General features: G+C 48.7%; 1 long non-coding RNA gene and 1 pseudogene across 2 annotated transcripts in view; both read right to left on the bottom strand.

Annotated features, from left to right (window-relative positions):
- Positions 1–18492, bottom strand: part of LOC134911880 (uncharacterized) — a 209725-nt gene that overhangs the window by 5391 nt on the left and 185842 nt on the right. Inside the window, exons 3-4 of one of the 2 annotated variants that reach the window (XR_010176930.1) lie at positions 6059–6217; positions 4002–4326 (exon numbers count right to left, since the gene is read on the bottom strand). This is a non-coding gene — a long non-coding RNA (uncharacterized LOC134911880). The remainder of the gene's footprint in view (positions 1–4001; positions 4327–6058; positions 6218–18492) is intronic. The other variant, XR_010176929.1, reaches the window with a different exon arrangement.
- LOC134913847 (5S ribosomal RNA) lies at positions 16088–16206 on the bottom strand (annotated as a pseudogene).

Raw genomic sequence — 18492 nt, 5'->3', positions numbered from 1 at the left:
GATGAACTGCCAGCACCGGGTGTGGTAAGAGGGTCAAAGAGCCCACGGTGTTACATCAATGGGCAGCACGTGTTTCCGCTTGCACGAGCCAGATCTCTGCATTAGCATAAAATAGTAAATCAGACTTCCGCAGCTGCCCGCAATGGTATACGTTCAAGGATCCCGGAAGCCAAAATATTGACGCCGGTATCCCAACACCCCGACAGAACACAGATCCCGGAATTCAGAACAGGTCAGGATCCTGACAACGGAATCTTGACAGCCGGAATTCCAAAGGTAAGTATAGCCAAGAGGGTTAGGGTTAGGCTGCAGGCGGGGGGTGGGGGGGAGAATTAGGGTTACACTGCGGGGAGTGGGGGTTAGGGTTACACTGCGGGGAGTGGGGGTTAGGGTTACAGTGCGCGGAGTGGGGGTTAGGGTTAGGCTACAGGGGGGGGGGGAGTTAGGGTTACACTGCGGGGAGTGGGGGTTAGGGTTAGGCTGCGGGTAGAGGAGTTAGGGTTACACTGCGGGGAGTGGGGGTTAGGGTTAGGCTGCGGGGAGTGGGGGTTAGGGTTAGGCTGCAGGGGGGAGTTAGGGTTACACTGCGGGGAGTGGGGGTTAGGGTTAGGCTGCGGGTAGGGGAGTTAGGGTTACACTGCGGGGAGTGGGGGTTAGGGTTACACTGCGGGGGGAGTTAGGGTTACACTGCGGGGAGTGGGGGTTAGGCTGCGGGTAGGGGAGTTAGGGTTACACTGCGGGGAGTGGGGGTTAGGGTTACACTGCGGGGAGTGGGCAGTGTTAGGGTTACACTGCGGGGAGTCGGGGTTAGGGTTACACTGCGGGGAGTGGGGGTTATGGTTAGGCTGCAGGGCGGGGGAGTTAGGGTTACACTGCGGGGAGTGGGGGTTAGGGTTAGGCTGTGGGTAGGGGAGTTAGGGTTACACTGCGGGGAGTCGGGGTTAGGGTTACACTGTATGGAGTCAGGGTTAGGGTTACACTGCGGGGAGTGAGGTTAGGGTTAGGCACCACCAGGGGTGATAGATTTAGGCACTATGCCAGGAGGGTTAGGCTGCAGAAAGAGAGAGGTTAAGGTTAGGCACTAAGGGGGAGGTTAGGGTTAAGTTGCAGCAAGGGAGGGTTGGTGGGGGGGTTTGAATACTTACTGTGCCTCGCCCCTGTCGGAATCTTGACCATCGGAATACCAGCGTCGGTATTGTGACCGTCGGCATCCCGTCTGCCGGGATCGCATACCGATTTCCCCGCAACTATAGCCACTTTGCCTCCGATGCAGAATAAGCCCTTTAGTTACAACACGTGAAGCTCACTCAGCGTAGGCTCGCTCGGGGGAGATGGGCGTGCGGAGGAGCGCTCTTTATTGTATCAAGCATAAAAGTCTAGCTTTTCTCATAGGTCCCCCCGTCACAGGACATGCCGATAAGAGGGTTTTGTATATTCCAATGACCCTGGAGACAGGTTCTTGCTGTGTGTTGGAAAATATCTGGAGCACAACAAGTCTTCCTGTGTAATAATATCCTCGGGGGAACAAAATACATTTGGAATTCAGGGAATGTTGCACCCCAGCTGTGGATTAAGTAAGGAATCTGCGCTCTCTTGTAACAGATAATTGATTGGTTTAGCTACAGTACAAATAGCTCAATGTATTCTAATTAATGATGCTACTCTTATTGCAGTAAACCTGTGTCATCGCTCCCCTGAGGCTACCGGTAATGCATCATTGGGGGGAAATTAGGCTGTTTGCCTGTACGCCAAGCTCACAGCGGCTTATTAGAATGGGGACAAGCGAGTTAGCACTGTGAATGCTGACTGTAAATTGACAATATAGCGTTACATTCCTCTTAGGGCTTAATTCAGACCTGAACGCTCCTCTACAAATCGATCTGAGGTCTACGATTAAATAGTCGCCGCCCATAGAGAGTGAAACTGCAAGTGTGCGAATGCATGCGTACGCCGTGCAAAAACTTCGCCAGACAGCTGCAAATCCATTCACAACTCACTCACCATGCTTTTTCCAGTCTGTGCGTAGCCCAGGACCTACTCCTCCAATGCGATACAGACAGGCTGATTGGTGCCGGAGCTGACGTCACACACCCGCCCTGAAAACGCTTGGGAACGCCTGCGTTTTTCCTGACACTCCCAGAAACGGCCAGTTACCACCCCCAAACGTCCGCTTCCTGTCAATCACCTTGCGTACGCCTAGCGATCGAAATTTTCGCACCATTCCGTCGCTGTTTGTTGTCGCGCCTGTGCATTGCGGTGCATACATTTGCACAGTCATTAAATAATTGGCTGCGGTGCGATTTTGCACAATAGCAATCAGGTCTGAAGCGGGTCCTTAATCCCATAGACTGTAAGCAATTACGACCTCTCCAATGTTTGTAAATAAGAAGTAAATGTTGACGCTTTACGTCAATAAATAATAAAAATAATCGACGTTACACTTGTAGAATTATTGTAGAAACCAAACGATTTCCTCTTTTCTCGTTCCGTTGTCTGATTCTCCGTGCCTCCACTTACTTCTTTCACAAATGACATTATTACCTTGTACCGCAGCCAACTAATCAGTCTTTGTTATAGGATGGAAAAACAGAATTGTTTCAGCTGTCCAAATTAAACAAACACTGAACAATTGTCACTAATCCCTGCCAATATTGCAGCTACAAGAAACAATTATATGACAGTGAGAAAAGAGCAAACCCCAATTGAAAATACTTATTACTGCTTGACTTAAGCTGATCTATGAAAGCATAGTTACTGGAGGTTGTGTTGGAGTGGAGTTTGATTGGCCGGAGGGTAGAGGCGTTGGGAAGCGCAGCGCCTGCCTTTGTGCACCACTGAGAAAACACGTTTCAATTTTGCATTACATGACCATTGAAAGTGCCAAAGGGGAAAGGGGGGTGCTTGGGTATTAATTATCCGGCCTAGGTTTGTTGGAGGGGCCCGAACACGAGTCGCCTGCTAAGGAGGACGCTGCAGCCGCCAACAACTCCCTGGTGGGCTGCCAGCGCCTCCTGAGCAGATTTTGTCACGGTTCCTCTCATGATTGCTATAAGGGGGACATTTACTAAGCAGTGATAAGATTCGGAGAAGTGAGCCAGTGGAGAAGTTGCCCATGGCAACCAATCAGCTGCTCTGTATACTTTTATAAATGTTACGTCAATGCTGATCGGTTGCTATGGGCAACTTCTCCACTGGCTCACTTCTCCACTTTTATCACTGCTTAGTAACGGTCCCCCTCAGTCATAAATGAGGCTACATTGTGTAAATTAGGCTATGCAATGCACTAGTAAAGAGACCCGGGTCACCTCAGTCTGCCCTGACCCTTGTTCTGTCTGGCCCTGCTCCCCTCTAGCTTCCACTCCACTTGCCCACTGTCACCCCACCTGCTATGCTCCGTCCCCCCACTCTGTCATGGCCCCCCTGCTTCCTTACTTACCCCTTGTGGGATGGGGTCTATTTACTAAGCCTTGGAGAGAGAAAACGTGGACAGAGATAAAGTACCAGCCAGTCAGCTCTGGCTCACACTGCACGCACATTCAGGAGACAGGACAGACCCAGACTTGCCTACTCTCCCGGAATGGCCGGGAGGCTCCCGAAAATCGGGTGACCCTCCCGCCCCCCCGGAAGAGCAGGCAAGTCTCCCGATTACAGGGGTCCCCCCAAGCCCGGCCGCCCACTTAGCGAGTAAAGTGGGCGGTCCGGGCAGGCGATGACGCGATTCTTGTTGAATCGCGTCATCGTAGCCACGCCCCCTGCTGTATAATGCCATAATAGCGGCATTACACAGCGGGGGGCGGGGCTTACACGACACAATCCCCATCGTCACGCCCCCGGTCCGCCTCCGCCGTGCCCCCGGCCCGCCCCCCTCTGCACACACATCGCAGCCCGCCCCCCTGCCGAACCGACCTGGCTGCTCTCTCCCGGAGAGAGCAGCAAAAAAGTCGGTAAGTATGGACAGACCTTATGAAATTATCTTATGTAGGTAAGCTGAGTTTGCTTACCTGTTAGTGCTGTCCTGTCCTGCGGTACTTCCCACCATTCGGAGATCTGGTCCTCGGAGTGGAGTCTCTCGTAGATATTCTTTCCCGTTCTTGTACCTTGCTGATAGGTGATGCCTTCTAAACTGCAGACCTCTTACTTCCGATATGGGCAGGTTTCAACAGACATGTGACAGGCTAATGCTATATGGCCCACGCGTTTCACCCGAATTGCGTGCTTTGTCCTGGTTGACGAGTCATGGCACTCCTGTCCTATACTGTATGTACAGTGCTGTAACCTTGACTGGTGCCATTAGCTTTCATTATCCATATATCTAATCTTTAGATCCTATTGCAAATGATAAAATAATAAAGTCTCATTCTCTTATTGAGAGCTAGATTTTGTCGTTTCATTAAGTGATTATGGGGTATATTTACTAAGCCTTGGATGGAGATAAAGTGCCAGCCAATCAGCCCCCAACTGTCACAGGCTGTGTTTGAAATATGACAGTTGGGAGCTGATTGGCTGGTACTTTATCTTTGTCCACTTTAGCTCCATCCCAGGCTTAGTAAATAGACCCCTCCATATGTAGAAGTCCTGCTGGCTCATAAAACATGGAGGGGAAAAAATGGATGGAGGTAACGTACCAGCCAATCAGCTCCTAACTGTCATGTTTCAAACACAGCCCGTAACATGGCAGTTAGGAGCTAATTGACTGGCACTTTATATCTGTCCACTTTATCACACTCCAATGCTTAGTAAATTAGTAAACAGACCCCCCCCCCCCTCCCCGCACACCCCAACCACAAGATCAGCTGAAAAAGCACAGAGCAGGAACAGGTGTCAACTCGAGCCGACGGGCCCTATGCCGACACCTACTGTATGTTGCCGGGCAGAAATCTGGAACAGTGACTGGGGCACATTTTGTTATACTGTAGATAGCACACATGACAAAAAAACAAACACAGACCACCAGGACACCTGATATAGACCTGAAGATAAATAATGTTTTATAAATGACGTCCCTGTGCTTTAATAGAAACGCAGCACGATAAGTAACAGATTATTTTCCTCTTTAACTATGATTTACTGAACATGAAATTATAAAACTTAACATTTTCCGAAACGTTCCAATTGCAGATGAGAGGAACAAAATAAAAAAAATAAAAATCCAGCCTTCCGACTTGTATAAACATTTTTGAAAAGGCCCATTACATTTCACAGATGTTATTAACGCAGCCAGATCAGCGAGGTGCGGGGGGGAGACAATGACCGGCCCCAGGGAGGAAGAAATGGGGTAGAGAGAGGGGGGGGGGGGGGGGGGGGGAGGACAAGGTTCCGAATTTCATTAGAAGAGAGAGACTGGGGGTCAGTGACACTTTTGCATGGATTTTTCCATCACTTTCAGTCTGAGGCTTGCAACATGTAATCTCAATGCTTTTATCTGTTTCTGAAAATAGACAGGAATTTTTTCCACAGCCCGCTCCAATCTGGCTGTATTGATGTGAGAAAGGATTATGGGGATAAGTTCTCATTTCGGCAGTCAGCGTGCCTTTCTGAACAAATGCTTCTCCGAGGGCCACAGGAACAGATTATTACAATAAGAGTGAGACAGATAAATTCATACCTGTAAATAAAACGAATGAAGGTCCACGCAACTTCTCCGATAGTTAATACGGGGTAATGCTGTCTGATGCCGGACAGGCGCCATCTGATTGTCAGCAACAGAATCACAGTAACACTACAATGGGGCTTTATTTAAACACACATGTGTACCCATATACGCATATATATATATATATATATATATATATATATATATATATATATATATAAAGTAACAATGCAGCCGGCACTCCCCTTGCTTACACAGCATCTTGCCGGTGCCCTCCATCAGAGAAAACATCCAATAATAGTCAGGAAATCTGGCGGCACTCAGAAGACTGTTCAAAAGGTGCTTAGTTTAATGGAATAACATCCAACAATTGTTTCGGGCCTCCGCCCGTCGTCAGGGATGTATGACACAGTGAATACATGAACTTTATACCTTCACAAAAACCTCCCCCACATTCATAATTACCTTGACTCACCTCAGCTGCGATCCTGCCCTCCGACCCGAACGCCACGCTGACTGCCGCTGTCTCAAGCCGTCCAGCTCACCAGCTGCTGCCGTATACAGCGGGCGACGTCATCAAGGGGCGCCCGCAGGGAGACGGAAGTCAAGCATCGAAGTGGTTACCTAGGTAACCAAAAAAACAAAACATTTAAAAATCACATTAATCCACACTCTATGCAAACAAAGCGCATAGAGATCATAACAAAATAAAAATATATATACATATACATACGAGACTATGTTAAAAACACACAATGGGACACTGTTCAATAATAATTCCCAAATTTAGCATATTAAGTAAGCGGTACTGATAATTAGCAAAAATAAACATGACCATAGCATGAGGTGACAGCATGGGTATTTTAGTAAGCATGATATATAAACCATTAAACTTCTATCGGCTATACAGTAGATTATAATAATATCCTATAGTCTAATATGGACCACAAAAACCTGTGCAGCCCATGCTGTTCGTTTAACCCTTTAGGGACCAGTGTGTCCAGCCTAAAAATCCAACGGCTTTCCAGCTGGAGCAACAATTTGCCCCTATCACCACCACGAGTCGATGCTGGAACATGGTCAATTAATTTACTCTTAATACTGGCAATACTATGCGATTGCTGTACACAGTGGCGAGACATGGGCTGATCACTAGATCCTGACTCTATTGCAGACCTGTGGTTGACCATTTTCTCTTTAAATTCACATTCTGTCTTGCCCACATAGTGAAGACCACATGGGCAAGACAGTACGTACACCACAAATTGTGAAGTACACGTGAGAGGGAAATTAATGGTAAATTTCTTGCCTGATCTAGGGTGACAAATAAAATCTCCCACCAACATGGAACGGCACGTGACACATCCTATGCATCTAAAGCATCCAGGCTTTCGTGAAAGAAAGTGTTGCTTAGGTTTAGCCTTCGATAATTCAGTTACGTCTACTTTTACCAACATATCCTTCAGGTTTTTACCCCTAGAATATGCTGGCATAATACGAGTATTGAGCAGACCTGGAAGGTCCTTATCAGTATTGATAATGGGCCAGATTTTCTTAATTTCCTTGTTAGTATTCATGCTCACCTCAGTGAATCTGTTAATCCAAGGTATTATTTGTTGTCCATCACTAACAGGTATTTTACTCTTTAAGGAAACATCTCTAGGAATTTGAATCACCCTTTGTTTGGTAGTCAATAGTGCCTTATGATCGTAACCTCTCTGTTCAAATTTGGACACCATTACATCCAGAGCTCCTTCGATCTTAGAGGGATCACTCGTGATCCATCATGCTCTAAGCATCTGGGAATATGGCAATCTATACTTCAATGAAGGGGCGTGAAAACTATCAGCTTTGAGAATGGTATTACGATCTGTCTCCTTGACATATAATGATGTAAATAACTGATCATTCATATGTGTAATGTTGACATCCAAATAATTCACAGTGGTCATGCTCATGTTGTAAGTAAGCTTTACAACACTAAAGGATGCATTATGACTGTCAAGGAGATTCTGTAAACATTCCTTGGGTCCACCCCACACAATTAGTAAGTCATCAATATATCTAACGTACATGATGACATGATGACTAAACGGATTATTTAACAAGAGGGGTTTCTCAATCCAACACATGAACGCATTGGCGTACGATGGGGCCACATTGGACCCCATCGCACAGCCTAGCTTCTGCAAATAGAAATTCCCATTAAACAGGAAATAATTTCTAGTTAGCACAAGGGTTAGCAATTCCAGAAATAATTCCACAGGAGGGCCAACATAGTGTGGGTTATTATCAATAAGTGCTGCCACTGCCGATATACCCAGGTGATGGGGGATACACGTACAGTATATAGCCCAACAACATCTGCACTGCAAAAAATTGTGTCAGGTGTAAGTTTACCCATAGAATTTAGTCGAGTCAATAAATCATTGGTGTCCTTAAGATAGGATGTCGTATGCTGGACGCAAGGATTTAACAATGCGTCCAAGTATACTGAAATTGGTTGAAATAGAGATCCCCTGGCAGATATAATGGGTCTGCCAGGGGGTTTCTCACTGTTCTTATGGAGCTTGGGCAATGTGTAAGTAGTTTTTAATGCGGTGGATAATTCACTGGATATCCATGAATTGGTAACAGCCCTAGACAACACACCGTCCAGCTCCATTTTGAACCCAACAGTGGGGTCCTGTACCAATTTTTCATATATCTCAACTTCAGACAATTGTCTATTGCATTCAGCAATATAATCTGACAGGTCCTGTACGACTATGGCCCCACCTCTATCAGCATTTCTGATTATAATATCAGTACGAGACTGTAAATTTTTAAGGGCCTGTCGCTCAGGGCCTGTCAGATTACTACGACCTCCAATGTTATAATCACACTCATTGCCCAGCCTGTCCATAAGACGCGAAAACGTCTTAATAGATGGACTGTTCGACACAGGCTCAAATCTGAGACTTAGGTTGCAGTTTCCTGAGTTGTTCAGGTATATCCGTGGGAGTAGGAGCTACTGGTACAGAAGTTGTCTTGAAATGTTCACGTAATTTCAATGTCCTATTAAACTTAAATGACTCAACTTTCCATTGAAAGGGGTCATGTTGGACAGTAGGTATAAATGAAAGCCCCTTAGCCAGCACCTGGTACTCAAGTTGATTGAGTGGGGACTTAGAAAGGTTAAATACCACGTCCCTTACTTGCGAGTCTTTGCTTTTGCTTTGCCTTATTCTTTGGCCGCCTCGTCCTTTTGTTAGTGGCTTGCCATATGCTGCCCGGGTTTTTACCCCTAAAGGGCGTTCCTGATGTGAAGTAGTCGCCACTTGTGTGTCATTATCACTTATGGAGGTACTTGATCCCTCATAGTCAGTAAAGCGTGCCCTTGTTCTCCGACTGCGAAGAAACGGTTTCTGTTGATTGCGTGGAGCTGAATTACTGAGCCATATATAAACCCGATTCTGTTCGTAATCCTGCTGGACCACACGTCTTTTATCTCGTTTAAACTTGATAAGGTCCTTTTTGTATTGGTCCAACTGTGAAGGTATATATATATATATATATATGCAGGAAAGAAAGGCGGCACTCGGAGGCTGGCGAATTTGGTGAAACAAAACCAATCAGTGTTTAATCACGTCAACGTTTCGGGGGACGTACCCCCTTCCTCAGGACAAACCAAACACTGATTGGTTTTGTTTCACCAAATTCGCCAGCCTCCGAGTGCCGCCTTTCTTTCCTGCATGCATTGAGGTAGCAACAACCTGTAAGGAGGGCACCGGAGCAAGTAACCCGCCGGGAGCGGTGAGTGCCGGACCACACAGAGGATTGTATATATATATATATATATATATATATATAAATCTACTATATAAAAGTGAAAATTTGTCCTTCTGTCTATATTCCTATAAAAATCCACAGTTTACAAGCGAAGATCGTGAAATTTGACATAGGAGCGCATTAAAACACAGTGGAGGCAACTAAAACAATTAGAAATCCCTAGCACCCCTGGGGGGGAGACTGCAGCACAGAGTGTATCAGGAGACAGCATAACTCTGGAATTGCTGGAGCAATGTACTCAGAATTTGGTACACATATGACTTACACTCTGGAAACAAACACTGTGAGGGGAAGACACCCCTAGCACCCCTAGGGGTGATGCAGCAACACAGAGTATGTCAGCAGACAGCATAACTCTGGAATGCCTGCAGCAATTTACAACAAACTTGGTACACATATGACTTACACTCTGAAAACCAACACTGTGGGGGTCAGACACCTCTAGCACCCCTGGGGGGTGGGACAGCAGCACAGAGTATGTCAGCAGACAGCATAACTGTGGAAGGGCTGGAACAATTTACACTAAACTTGGTACACATCTAACTTACAATCTGGAAACATACTCTGTGGGGGTTAGACACCCCTAGCGGTGGGACAGCAGCACAGAGTATTTCAGAAGACAGCATAACTCCTGAATGCCTGGACCTATTTACAACAAACTTGGTACATATATGACTTACAGGCTGGGAACAAACACTGTGGCGGCAAGACACCCCTAGCACCCCTAGGGGTGAGGCAGCAGCACAGAGTTATTCAGCAGACAGCATAACTCTTTAATGCCTGGAGCAATTTACACCAAACTTGCTACACAAATGACTTACCACTTTTTAATATTCAAATTATAAATGTTACGTCAATGCTGATTGGTTGCCATGGGCAACTTCTCCACTGGCTCACTTCTCCACTTTTATCATTGCTTAGTACATGTCCCCCTTAGGTCCACTTCCCCTCTCTCTACACTGTCTGACACATCTCCCCCTAGGTTCGGCTCCTAGTGATGGATTGGGATGGCTTTGGTCGGGCTCACTCTGTACGGGGGGGGGCGGTGCCTCATATTAGTATTCAGACGACAGCCTCGTTGTTCCATCTGGTTATTACTGGAGCTGCAGCGTAGGGTTGGGAAGGGTAGTAATCAGCCGCAATCATGATTTTATTTCTAATCTCCACCTTTGTTCTGAATTCACAGCGTATTTGTAGGCCACATTATTTTATTAGACTGAAATTAAAAAAGGGCAAATAAAAGGATTTTGATGGATAAATGGATGGTGATTCTGAAATGACTATTTAAAGACAGCACTTTCCCCCTCAATTAGCAAATGGTGGTGATTACAGCGCACACATTCATGCAGGGCTTGCATTATTCATGTTGTCACATTTCTGTCTGGTCTGTATGAGGCACATTCTGTCAGGGCTGACTTAGTAACTAAGGACAAAAAAAATTGGTTTTGTATCCTGTAGTTACATAAGGTCATTAAGATAAAGAAAAAAAAGAGAGTTCTAAATAAAGGTTACAATTAATTTCTAGTTAACGTGATACCAAAGTAACGTCATCTGGGAAATATTGTTAATAAAACATGAAATAATTCCTTAGCAACATCTGCCTCTGATGCAACGTAGTAGAGATAGATACTTTGTATATATAGGAGGTAATTCAGACCTGATCACAGCAGCAAATTTGTTAGCAGTTGGGCAAAACCATGTGCACTGCAGGGGGGGGGGGGGGGGGCAGATATAACTTGTGCAGAGAGAGTTAGATGTGGGTGGGTTTTGTTTCTGTGCAGGGTAAATACTGGCTGCATTATTTTTACACTGCAATTTAGATTTCAGTTGGAACACACCCCACCCAAATCTAACTCTCTCTGCACGTTACATCTGCCCCCCCCCCCCCCCTTCCCCATCCTGCAGTGCACATGGTTTTGTCCAACTGCTAATAAATTTGCTGCTGCTATTAGGTCTGAATTACCCCCATAGAGCAGCCACGCTCATCTGCTGCTGCCAAGTGTCCCCCTATAATAGGGGATTGTCGCAATACAGAGATATTGGACCGCGGATGGAGGAGGGTGTCTGCAGATGCTGCGGGTGGAGGGGGGCAGGTGTGGGGGAGACATATATGGGGGGTGGATGGTGGAGGGGTTCTGGAGGTGCTGTGGGTGGTGAAGGGGCGGAGGAGTGGGAGCCGCGGGTGGTGTAGGGGGTCTGGAGGCTCAGCGTGTGGGGGAGGGGTGGAGTGCCGCATGTGGTGGAGGGGAAGGTGCGGAGGTGTGGTGCATTGGGGAGGGGTCTGGAGGCGCTGCGGGTGCTGTACCTGCCAAAAAGGTAGTTGGAGGGTATGCAGTAACAGGGCCAGGACAGGGGTGACAGAGTCAGAACAGGGGTGACGGGGCCAGGACAGTGGTGACGGGGCCAGGACAGGGGTGACGGGGCCAGAACAGGGGTGACGGGGCCAGGACAGGGGTGACGGGGCCAGGACAGGGGCGACGGGGCCAGGACAGAAATGACAGGGACAGGATAGGGGTGACAGGGGCAGGGTAGGGGCGGCAGGACCAGAACAGGGGTGACAGGGCCAGTATAGGGTTGACAGGGCAAGCACAGGGGTGACAGGGCCAGGATAGGGGTAACAGGGCCAGCATAAGTGTGACAGGGCCAGGATAAGGGTGAAAGGGCCAGGATAAGGGTGACAGGGCCAGGATAACAGTGACAGGGCAAGGCCAGGGGTGACGGGTACATGACAGAACACAGGGTACGGGAGATATTGGTATTAGGGACAGAACAGTGGTGACAGACAGATGTGTCTTACCGGAGTCACTGCTGCTGGCTGCTGCTGTTCCACTCCAACCTGTTGGGATCTGCTGCTGGTGGAGACTTGGCATGGCTGACTCTCTCAGGCTGGAGTTCTGCTTCCTCTGCCCGTCCGCATCCCTCCCCCCCTCCTCAGTCACACACCGCAGACCTCGCGCAGCTGCCAGGCACTGTGGTAAGGGGAGACTGGGAGTGACTGGTTAGCCCCCAGGAGACACTGCGGCTGGAGGGAGGAGGGGGTCATAGCATGCACGTGGCGCGGACCTCACGGCTTCCGGGCACTGTGGTAAGGGGAGACTGGGAGTGACTGGTTAGCTCCCAGGAGTCGCTGCGGCTGGAGGGAGGAGGGGGTCGGAGCCTGCAAGCAGCTCGGACTTCTGCAGCGCTACCCGCCGGCTAAATTGTGTGAAGGAGCTGGGCGCACCTCACTGCGGGTGGCAGCGCTGCAGCTAGCGGTGGGGTTGCCAGGGCTGGAGATAACAGAGGCAGTACGGAACCTGCACAGCGGCAGGTGCCCCACAAAACTGCAGCTAAGAAGTGTGGAGTGTGCCAGAAAGTGACGCTCCTCAGCGCCAGAGAGACCCTGCTGAGTGTCCTGATGTGGGGGGTCAAGTACACAGTGAGCCGGTGCCCGTCTGTCTGTACGGCATACCCCCTCACACACCCCTATACCTCCCAACTGTCCCGATTTTCGCGGGACAGTCCCATTTTTTGGGGTCTGTCCCGCTGTCCCACCCGCGGGTCGCAGTATCCCGCGGTGGGGAGGGGGTGGGGGCAGTTGGAAAGCTCCTGTACTCGCTGTTCTGCTTAGCAGAGCAGCGGTGAATAGTGGAGACAGAGGGAGAGGGGGCATCAGGGGGTACGGATTAAGGGGGGGTTCCAGCAGCAGTGCCGAATTAAGGGGGGGGGCAGGGGGTACGTACCGTTGGACCCACAGTTCTAGGGGGCCCCCCGGCTCGAGTAGCTCTGTCCCAGCTCTGAAGCTCCCCTGTCCTGCCAGCAACAGCATTGTGCTACAGTCAGCATACGCTGCTGCGTGTTGGCAGGTCTGTGGTGTTGCAGGGAGGCAGCAGTCTCCCTGCTTTCTTCTGCCTGTGCGGGTGTGTAGGGGGGAGCGACCACCTCCTCTGGATTTAGCCCTAGCTGAGGGGCCAAAATACCATTTAAAAAACAACAGGAATTTGCATAAGGGGCGTGGCCTCGCGGTCCGCGATTAGGCCACGCCCCCAACCCCATAGCAGGCTCAGCAATGAGATAGGGCTCCCCTGTCTCAAGTGCCCTGGGCCCCCTGGACTCATAATCAGCCCCTGGGGGCATGCCAGCAGCTCACAGAGTGCTGGGCATGCCCCTCACTGACGAAAACGGGGACCCTCCCGTGAAGCCACGCCCTCTTTTCGCAGAGTGTGTGTCCCTCCTTCTGCCTGAAGAAAGCTCCTGAAGAAAGCTGGGAGGTATGCACCCCTGTCTGCCTGAAGAAAGTTGGGAGGTATGCACCCCTGCCTGTGCCATGCCCATACTATCGGCTTCTGCTCCTAGTCTCCTATAGATTTGGCCAGATCTGTGACTCATTTGACTAACTCCGCCCAGTGTTGTGACTCCGCCCAGCGTTAGCAAATGAGTCACAAAGTCACAGATCTGGGCTATTATATAGGAGATAACTAAAAGTGAATACAAAATCATAGCTCATGGGTTGTTTTATTATGATGTTATATTATATGAAGCTACCAATCACCAAAATAAGGGCTTATTATCAAACAATGAAAACAATGGGGGTGGTCTGTACTAGAGATGTGCGATTCGGTTCTAATCCGTGGCTGGCTTTGGATTTAGATTTGCCAAATTGTGGTGACTGCCGTTAGATATGGATTTGGATTTTTTTAAAAATTTACAAAAAAAGCTAAAATCACTTAATTTGGGCCTTTTTTGTCCCTACAGTATTATTAACCTCAATAACATTAATTTTCAGTCATTTTCACTCAGTTTTGACCACCTCACAATATTGTTTTCACCAATATTGGCTAAAGGCTGGCTGGCTAAACTGTGGTATACAGTGTGGGTTGGATACAGTGCGGCGATGTTTTTGTATTTGTGGAGCAACTCCTGGCCAGCGCAGCTCCTGCGGCTGGCCGGGAGTTGATTGTCACTGCCACTGGCCACAGCGGCTGCGTGAGATGTCAATGGGCCGCACCGCGCCCTCTAAACGGCGGCTTAACACCGCAGTCCAGCCCCCTCCCGCCCAGCGACCGCCTCTGTCTCAGAGGCGATCGCTAGGCAATGACGGCTGCCATGTGCCGGCGCACTGCGGCGCCGGCACATGCGCAGTTCCGACCCGATCGCTGCGACAAACTGCAGCGAGCGATCGCGTCGGAATGACCCCCATGGTGCGGGATACAGTGTGGGTTGGATACAATGCAGTATACAGTGCAGGGCGGATACACCAATAGTGCACTTACTGTGACAGGGGATGCCGGTGGTGTCCTCAGTGCGGGAGTGTCGGCAGTGCAGCGGTGCTGGCAAAGTCCTCATTGTGTGGTTGCCGGCGGTATCAGTACTACTGGTGCGGGGGTGCCAACGGTATCCTTACTGCAGGTGTGTCGGCAGTGTTGGCAGTGTTGGGTTGCCGGCAGTGTCCGTACTGCTGGGGTGCTGGCGGTGTTGCCAGAGACGGTGGTGTCCTCAGAGCAGAGTTGCTGGTGGTGTTGGTACTGCTGGCTGTGTTGGCAGTGTGGTGGTGCCAGGGGTATTTTTACTGCAGGGGTGTCGGCAGTGTTGGCAGTGTCCTCAGTGTGTGGTTGCCAGCGGTGTCTGTACTGCTGGGGTGCTGGAGGTGTCAGCAGAGATGGTGGTGTCCTCAGTGCTGAGGTGCTGGAAGTGTTGGTACTGTTGGCTGTGTCGGCAGTGTCGGGGTGCCAGGGGTATCCTTACTGCAGGGGTGTTGGAAGTGCTATAAAACAACAGATATGGGGGGTCATTCCGAGTTGTTCGCTCGCAAGCTGCTTTTAGCAGCTTTGCACACGCTAAGCCGCCGCCTACTGGGAGTGAATCTTAGCTTCTTAAAATTGCGAACGAAAGATTCGCAATATTGCGATAAGACATCTCTGTGCAGTTTCTGAGTAACTCGAGACTTACTCTGCATCTGCGATCAGTTCAGTGCTTGTCGTTCCTGGTTTGACGTCACAAACACACCCAGCGTTCGGCCAGACACTCCTCCGTTTCTCCAGCTACTCCCGCGTTTTTCCCAGAAACGGTAGCGTTTTTTCACACACACCCATAAAACGGCCAGTTTCCGGACAGAAACACCCACTTCCTGTCAATCACATTACTATCACCAGAACGAGGAAAAAACCGTGAGTAAAATTCCTAACTGCATAGCAAATTTACTTGGCGCAGTCGCAGTGCGGACATTGCGCATGCGCACTAAGCGGAAAATCGCTGCGATGCGAAAAAATTTACCGAGCGAACAACTCGGAATGACCCCCATGGTCCTTTGGAAAAGACAAAGAACCAAAAAAAGCAACTATAGGCCTTTTCCTGGGCACACTTGAAAAATTTAAATGATGAAATTATTAAAAAATAACTTTTATTGATATATACTTTAAGAAAAAGCGAGAGCTGGTATCAATGATTAAAGAACATGAATATTTACAAGTACCAATGTACCTATTATGGGCAAAATAATAATATAAATGAGCGAAAATAAATAAACTCTCATCCAGATAGAAAATTCATACATATCCTCTATGATTAGGATTTTATATGAATGAGGTCACTACCTCGAGTCCGATATAATCTGACAAATGCTATTAACCTGAGATCAGGTTGGTACAATGGGTCCCAAATTGCTTTAACTGTTGGAGAGTAAAATACCTACGGTACCTAGTATTCCCTGGTGGGTCCCCATCCAGGTACTAACCAGGCCCTGCAGTGCTTGGCTTCCAAGATCAGACGAGTTTGGGCATACTCAGTGCGGTCTGACCGTAGGTAAAGTGTTGGAAGTGCTGGCAGTGTCCTCAGTGTGGGGTTGCCAGTGGTGTAGGTACTGCTGGGGTGCTGGTAGCGTCGGTAATATTGGAGTGCTGATGGTGTCCTCAGTGCAGGGGTGTGTCAGCAGTGTGGAGGTGTTGGCTGAGTCAGCAGTGCAGGGGTGCTGGTTGTGTTGACAGTGCAGGGTTGCCGACCGTGTTGGCAATGCAGGAGTGCCGGCGGTGTCCTCAGTGCTGGGGTGTGTCAGCAGTGTGGAGGTGCCGGCTAACTCAGCAGTGCGGGGGTATCGGTTGTGTCAGCAGTGCAAGAGTGTTGGCGGTATCCTCAATTAAGGGGTGCTGTAAGTGTGGGGGTGTCAGCAGTGCGGGTGGCGGTGTCACAGTGGTGCGTGGCGGCCATCATTACTTATTAAAGTCTATGGGGAAATGCTGATTGGCTGAAAGCTCTCTCAGCCAATCAGCAGTCATCCCCATAGAATTTTGAACTTGGCACCCAAGGCAAACACACAAGATCCAACAATAAGCTCTCGCCTGTTTGCCTTGGGCCAAGCTCGAGGCACCTAGGGCACATCTGAGCCCGGAGCTCGACTGCCCAGATAGAGGATGTTCGGAGTGGCTCGGATTTCTCCAAATCCGAACCGCTCATTTCTAGTCTATACTGTTGTGCCTAGGGGAGGACTAACCTCTAAATCTGCCCTGCCTGATGCATAGTAGGGATGGCTATCTGTGTGTTTTCCATCGATGGTTACCATAGATAGTAGTAAACTATGTAATGGATGGCCATTAATGGTTACACTAACCGATGGTCATTCCTATTCCAATGACTGGCCTGTAGGTCAATAAGAAACAGAGGGCGGGGCTTTACAGGTGGTGGGGGGCGGAACTATGCTCTGTGTCCTGGCTCCTTGTTTAAAAAAAAAAGAAGAAGAAAAGAAACCCATCAGGTTATTCTGTAGCATCGATGGCGGGAAACCATCTGGTTCTCCCCCATCGATGCCAAAAGTATTCAACATCGGCCATAAACCATTCGATGATTTTAAATCATCAATGGTCGATGGCCATCCCTTATGCGTACAATTAAAAAAATAAGGATGGCCATTGGTGCGCTGACCATTGATGGTTGCCATCCATGGTGAAGCTGTGAGTGGCAATTGATGTAACCAACTATGCCATGGGAGGTCATCAATGTTTTCACCCACTGATCCCTGTTCTTTCAGTGACTGGCCCGCGGACCAATCACAGCCATCCATGGCAAAAGTATTCAACATCGGCCATAAACCATAAATGATTATGACCCATCGATGGTCGATGGCCATCCCTTTAAAAACCCTCTTCTAGCCTCATGCTCCCCGGAGAGAGTGAATGACAGCCTTACGTCAGCCCTCTACGCTAGCGGAAGGCTGGCCAACAATATGTCCTTGGGCTGTCTTCATCCAGCTCCCTCTTCACCGGTGGAGATTGGTTTTGTGGAACCAAAAGGAAAACATTTTTAAAAAAGTTATCTATATTTATTAACAGTTATTTCTACAGCGTATACATATGCTGCAAGTGCAACGCTTTTCAGCAGCTCACATCAGTAACTGCCCCATGGGGCAGATGTACTAAGCCTTGGAGAAAGATAAAGTACCAACCAATCAGCTCTTGACTGACATTTTTCAAACACCACCTGTAACATGGCAGTTAGGAGCTGATTGGCTGATACCTTATCTCTCTCTACTTTATCACTCTCTGAGTTTTAGTACATTTACCCTTATATTCCGTATCACATTCACACATATACACTGGTGTTAATTTTTTGAGGGAGCCAATTAACCTACCAGTATAACGGAACAGGACAGGGGTGGCCGCGGTGACTCAGTGCTCTGCATGCTGGTACCGGAATCTCGACCGCCGGGATACCAACAACTATTCTCCCTCTCGGGTTGTCCACGACATCCCTGGAGGGAGAACAAATAGCGTGGCACGTATAGCGCGCCACCTTGCCCACAGCGTGGCGAGCGCAGCTAGCCCGCAAGGGGCTTTTTTGTGCTCTTCCCGCTGCCGGCATTCTGGCGGTCGGGATCCCAGCGCCAGTATATCATAGTACACCCAATGACACGATATCTGTTGATTTTCAGATTAAAGGATACCAGGTAATTTCCATATTCAACAGGGAGGGAGAAATCAGACACGATGGGACATTGCAATATGGCAAATTAGATATTCAATACGGATGTCAGGAAGTTTTTGCTTTGTATAATCCTAGCACAAAGCAAGGTAAAAAAATCAAGTAGTTGTTATGTATAC

This window comes from Pseudophryne corroboree, chromosome 4 (assembly GCF_028390025.1).
Source record: "Pseudophryne corroboree isolate aPseCor3 chromosome 4, aPseCor3.hap2, whole genome shotgun sequence".
NCBI classification, from domain to species: domain Eukaryota; kingdom Metazoa; phylum Chordata; class Amphibia; order Anura; family Myobatrachidae; genus Pseudophryne; species Pseudophryne corroboree.
The sequence above is the reverse complement of the archived record's forward strand: the minus strand, read 5'-3'. Positions and strand labels throughout refer to the sequence as shown.